The 6312-nt window shown below is 45.8% G+C and overlaps 1 long non-coding RNA gene across 1 annotated transcript; it reads left to right on the top strand.

Moving 5' to 3' along the window:
* Positions 1–713: 713 nt before the first annotated feature.
* On the top strand, positions 714–4775 carry LOC126044514 (uncharacterized). Its single transcript, XR_007507692.1, has 4 exons — positions 714–855; positions 1734–1919; positions 2209–2744; positions 3169–4775. It is a non-coding gene; the product is annotated as an uncharacterized LOC126044514 (long non-coding RNA).
* The last annotated feature ends 1537 nt before the right edge of the window (positions 4776–6312 follow it).

The raw sequence follows: 6312 nt of genomic DNA, 5'->3' as shown, positions 1-6312 counted from the left end.
GAGCGCCTCTCGCTCTGTAAGCGGCAGTACTGGGGCCGTGCAGGTACTGCGTGTTGCAGGCGGCAAAGGGCAATTGTGACACTTGCTGGCAGGAGCGGCAAGGAGTGCAGAGCCATGCTCCTGTAGGGAGCAAAGATGGAACCTCGAGGGCTCTGTGGTCCTCTGCTGAGGACATCTAATATCCCGACATGCCTCTTTGCTTTCCCTGCCTCAACATCTAATTACTTTGCATGCCGGAGGGCAGGGCGGTTAAATAACACAGTGCAGCATCTTTTCGATAAGAGACAAGCCCCGTGCAAGAAGCCTTGCGTGCGTGCAGGATTAGGAGAGTTCTGATAGCACAGAGGTGCCCACCCCAACTGAGCCCCAGGGTCGCCAAGGTATCGCTCGCTTGCAGGTGGGCCGCTCGCATCTGGTGCGCTGGGCCGCGGCCTTTCCTGCCGAACAGAGCTGCCCCTCTGGCCCGAAGCAGCTTTGGGTCTCTTGTGGCCTGCCTTCAGGCTGTCAGCTGAACCAGGCATTATTTTTTGTTGTAAATCTCTCGCCAGCATCTGTTGACTGGCTGCTATCACTCCGGCAACCCTGCTGCCACATGCAGACAGCTACAGCAGACCCTGGATCTTGCTGAGGTGCACCTCAGGGTCCGTATGCAGCACGGCCACATAGCGTGCGAGCGAGCGAGCGAGGCTCCGTGCCTAGGAAGCCTCGTCTTGCAAGACCTACGAGACATGTGTTCTCCTAGGGGGAGGACGGCCGTGCCGCTGGAGTTACGGAAGAGGTGGGGAGGGGGAGAGGAGCAGAAAGAAGCGTCTGAACTGGCAAATTCTCCTGGCAGCACCAAGAACAAGAGCTGTGGTGAGCCCCGGGCCCTCGGAGCCCTGTCTCTCCTCTTGGGCCTTCTGGTCCCTCCCTGCCCCTCCCTCCCCTGGTCCCCTCTCTTTCCCACACCCCTGCCTTTTTTTTTTTTTTCTTTCCTCCCTTGTGCCTCTGATACTGAAAAGCCGGTCGAAGAAACTCCCTAAGACTCATTTTGGAGTTTTAGAAAGCAGGTATTCTTCATTGCAGCACTGGATGCATGGGGGATAGTTCCACCTAGCGTGCATGCCACAGCTTTAGCACAAACAGGTTATACAGAATAACTAATTGCTTATTAATCAGATTAGTATACATATACATAAAAATGAAGGCAACCGATTATCATAGTACTGCCTACATCCGATCACGCGCAATGAAGGATCCATCTGAGACGAAGGGGTGCTTTTGCGACCACCGACCCATTTGAAGTTCTTGCTGGCTGTCCTCGAAGTCTTTATTCTTGTCCTTGTTCTTTGATCTTGAAGCTAATCACATATGGTCAGTTTCAGCATTGTTCCCATTTAGCGTACAGGAACATCTAGTCATAAGAGCAAAGAACTGCAAAACTTATGAATAATTACTAGTTAATCACTTGACTACACTTTTGTAATTATGTCCCCAGGTACCCTTTGTCTACTGTTTCAACCATAATGTTAATATATGATCATTTATCAAATCTCACTTATACAGTTATCTAACAGCAAACCAGTTTTCATCGGTCTACATTCTAAAGGATGTGTTGTATTGTGAGCTGACCTGTTTAGCTTGAGTCCTAATTAGGGCACCTGCTAGCCTCTCCCTTTGCTGGAATTCCTCTACTCATTTGGTGTTATTTTTTTTAATATGCTGAAATACAGTTTGTGACTTTAATTTTTCAGATGTGTTGTCTTAAGGGTGTGGTGATGCTCAGCAGATGCCCCATCCTGTGGGAAGCATGGCCTCCATGGGGCAGGCAGTGTGGATTATGTGGTGTTGGATCAAGAACCCAGAGTGGAATTGCTGTTGCAGATTATCCCAGATGAGGTTACCTGCTGTGGATTACCTAGTTGGAGCCCCTGGTGAAGGTAAACCTCATGCATGACCCCCCCCAGCCTGTGCATGTTCTTGCACACATATCTTACCACCGCAAACTATCCATCTAACCCACCTTCCCTGTGAGTTTTTTCTCATGCCGATTGGTGGGGGTGTTGGGAATTGGCTTGATGAAAAAGGACATGGGTCTATGGAAAAGTTGTGCGAGCAGAGTTCTGTGTGAAAGAATGTCAGTTTGAGCAGCAAGACTAGGCCTTGGCTGAAAATAGCTGGCTTTACTGATATTGGGAGAAAAATAACAGCTGGTCTCGCTGTTATCAGGAGGAAGACAGGGACGGTGTGACCTTGGCATAACTTCATAAGTAACTTTTGAAGAAGTTCCCATGAGAAAGTTATGGAACACGCATAGCTGCAAATCACAAGTGGGTGTGTTTTAGTAATGAATAAACATTAGCAATGTACCACTCATATTAGGACTACTAGGCATAATTATCGCAAACTGTATAAATATGAGCTATCCGTGCAAATAAAGTTGAATCACTTCTATCACTCATATTGAGTCGACTTATGTGCATTCCTCCGCCGCTCCAACAAATGGTGCCCGAATGGGGACCGAAGAAAGGGGAATTGGAGCGACGGACACTGAGAAGCACCTGTAGCAGCGACCAGGGGGCAAAAGATTAACCGAACGCTGATCGTCTTGGTTGGTGTGTTAACTCTCGTGCCTGGACCGTCCAAAAGGGGTTTGCCGTCAGTGAGGGCTACTGGAAAAAGGCTGCAAAGACTTTTTAAACGAGGTGCCTTAATCAAGGTAGCACCAAGGAGTATCGAGAAGCCGGCCGGCAATGGATCAAGAGGTAGCCCTAAAATTATTACAGTGCTTTTTAGAAAAGCGGGGGGTAAATTGCGTTAAGCAAGTTTTGGGATTAGTTGCTTTAGGTCGTGTTAAGGGATGCTTTAAGAATCCGGATTTATTATTTAAGGAGAGTGAATGGCGTAGATTAGGAGACGTATTATGGGATATGGTAATTGACGATGATAAATCAGCTAAAAACCTAATGAAGCAAGGACAGAAACCTTTCAATTAGTGTGGGTACAGCTTTTGAGCTTAGTACCTGGAATGCTATCGGAACCTCCCTATGGGATGAAATTAGTGACGGGTCTAAAGAAGTTAAAGGTCTTGCAAGTTTATGGAAATTGATTAAGACAACTCTGTAAGAAATGAAAGCAGATCGTAAAGCGTCTGCGTCTGCTTTTGCTGCTCTCTCTCTCCAACCGCAGGCGAAAGGGAAAAGCGGGGAGAAAAACATAATGCAGCGAGAGAGACTTTTTGGAGCTTGTTCGCCTGCTCTTGTGCCCTTGAGTTCTGCTCCACTCCCTGGGACTGCCGATATTAATCAGCCATCTGACAGTTCCCAAGCCTCCCTATCCGTACGATTAAAGGAAACCGTACAGAATCAGGGAGTGAGTAAAAATCTGCCTACGAAAAAACAGCCCCCAGATACCACCGTTCAACATGAACAAATTATACCTAGCATATACCCTGATTCAAATAATGCAAACAAGGATTTGGTTACTCTAATAATAGAACAAAAAGAGACAACGTTAGAATTGTTAAAGGAAATGCGGAAAAGAGACGGGGAAACCAACCGCGCCCGTGATAGATGTGGAGTCGCTTGTAATAGCTGCTGCAGAAGAAAGGCAAAGACATTGGATTAAGCAAGCCTGGATTGCTCAAAAACAAAAAGAGGGAGAAAGATTTAAACGGAGACCTACAGTGGATTCGACCTTGTTGTGGTATTACAAATACAGACTTACAGCCGCTGCTGGATTTATTGCGGGGCAGCGATAGCTTAACTTCTACAAGACAAATAAGTGCACCGGGATGGCAAGCCTTGACAGCAATTGGACAAAAAAATCACATCATCCATGTCTGGCAGATACGTTCCTGATTTACCCATAAATTTGAAACCTTATGCTGAGATTGATATGGAACACACTGACTGTAGTAAGCAGCATGACAGTGACACCGGTGATGGATCCACATCGGTTAACGCCATGGGACAGTAAGAATGTTTGGGTGTCACTAGCTAAACCTATTAATCAAACCTCTTTTTCTGTGCTTATGTATTTTATTAGGTATAATGTTGTTTTTACTGTGCCTAATTAATTGTGTTCACAGATCTTTGCAAAGGGCAATACAGCAGGTGTTAAAATTTTACCTCAGTCTATACACAAACAGATAAATTGGCTGAAGAAACATACACAAAGATCCAGCAAGAAACTAATTGGTTTGATGGGGTGTTACAGTCAATATTCGGCGGGATAACACCATGGCTAATGTCATTGATTAAGGAAGCCTTACGATGGCTGGGTTTATTGATATTAATCTGTGTAATAGTTAGAATTGCGTATGGGTACATGATAAAAGGAGTCTCAAAGCTGACACACCAAGCTCTACTCGCACAAAAAGAAAAAGGGGGAATTGTTGGGAATTGGCTTGATGAAAAAGGACATGGGTCTATGGAAAAGTTGTGCGAGCAGAGTTCTGTGTGAAAGAATGTCAGTTTGAGCAGCAAGACTAGGCCTTGGCTGAAAATAGCTGGCTTTACTGATATTGGGAGAAAAATAACAGCTGGTCTCGCTGTTATCAGGAGAAAGACAGGGACGGTGTGACCTTGGCATAACTTCATAAGTAACTTTTGAAGAAGTTCCCATGAGAAAGTTATGGAACACGCATAGCTGCAAATCACAAGTGGGTGTGTTTTAGTAATGAATAAACATTAGCAATGTACCACTCATATTAGGACTACTAGGCATAATTATCGCAAACTGTATAAATATGAGCTATCCGTGCAAATAAAGTTGAATCACTTCTATCACTCATATTGAGTCGACTTATGTGCATTCCTCCGCCGCTCCAACAGTGGGGGCATCACCCCCTTCCCCCCACCTGCTGTGTATCCCTGAAGTTCCATGTTTTCTTGGTGTCATTTGTGGCTGCAGCCCCCTCCCTCCCAAACCGCGGGGGTGTGGCTTCTGCTGACCCTTTCCTGCATGACTGCAGGGGGTGTTGTTGCACCCCTGCCCTGCCCTGGCCTGTCCTTGTGGGGCATGGCTGCTGCCTGGTCCCCCCCATGTATTTCCATGGTTTTTTTGTGGTGTCTTTTGTGCTTTGGGGCTCTTGTACCTCTGTTAAGGGAGTCAGCTGGAGACATGCTCAGGGGGACTCTGCATCATTGGCTATTCACAGTAAAGAATTTGTTTTGCAACCAGAGATATTTTGGAGATGGAATTCTTAAGGGATCTAATTCTGCTTTTTGATTCATTCCGATCCAGAAGGTAATTCTGGTAGAAGTAAGATGGTATGCACAGTCTTGCTAGAAATGAAGCATAACCCCAGAGTGTTTTGGGTTTTTTATAGGAAACTAAAGCACGTCAATTTTGATAACAACATTGTCATTGCATTTAATGAGCTAGTTTCCTACCTAGTTTGGAAGGGCATCTATTGTTTTCTATCTACATCCCAGACAAATGAAGTTGAATTCCCTACCTGGTCCCATTGCTGATGCAATAGGTGTAGCTGTAGTACAGGAGCAGGTATCGTCATTATCAGTAAGGCTTTTTCTGTTCAGGGTCTCATTTGCTGTAAATTTAAGGCAGGTGAGAATAGTGCTGCTGCCCCTCCAGCTGACTTTATAACTGCTGGTGGTTTGCCCTTCCCCTTTCCCAGGTGATTGCGCTAAGGGTGGTGGGCGGGGGCTCGGGCTATTTGAGCCACAGGCTCTGCTGAGGGAGCTCATTGTGCTCCTGGGTTTCTCTGGTGTTGGTGCTCAGCTCTTCCTTGAGTGCTTTGCAGCTTTTGAGCTGGCTCAGCCCTTTGGGAAGAGGTGTCTGCCTGAGGTAAGAGCTTCAGGACCAGTCAAGGTTCAGCAGCATGTGTGGTAGAAAGTAACACTTGTATGCAGCTTTTTTTTTTCCTTTCTTTTTTTTTCAGGTCAGTAGTTTTGTTTTGAGTGTTCAGGGGTAGAAAGATGGTTTAATAGTATGCATTGTTTGTTTGGGTTTTTTTTAATTCTTCATGCATTGTGTTTTCCTGGATTTCCCAACTTTATTGAAAATGGAACCTTGTTTTTTTTCACCAGTTCTGCTGTATAAGTTGATGATATCTCTCTTAACAGGACTGATGGTGACATTGTTTAGCAGGGGTTAGGGTTAGCGTCTTGTATGTATTTGTATATGGAGTTTTAGTATTTCTGAAGAAAGCAGAAGGTCTGTGAGGCACAGCGCCCTTCAGGGTTTGGGGTGCCTTTCCTCCTTGCCCACAGAATGCCACGTTGTCCCAAGAATCTTTGCAGCTTGTGGCAGGCCCCTTGTAGATTACATGCCTTGGTACTTGACTTTATTATGTGGGCATGTAGCAGA

This window comes from Accipiter gentilis, chromosome 11, assembly GCF_929443795.1.
Source record: "Accipiter gentilis chromosome 11, bAccGen1.1, whole genome shotgun sequence".
Classification (NCBI taxonomy): Eukaryota; Metazoa; Chordata; class Aves; order Accipitriformes; family Accipitridae; genus Astur; species Astur gentilis.
The sequence above is the reverse complement of the archived record's forward strand: the minus strand, read 5'-3'. Positions and strand labels throughout refer to the sequence as shown.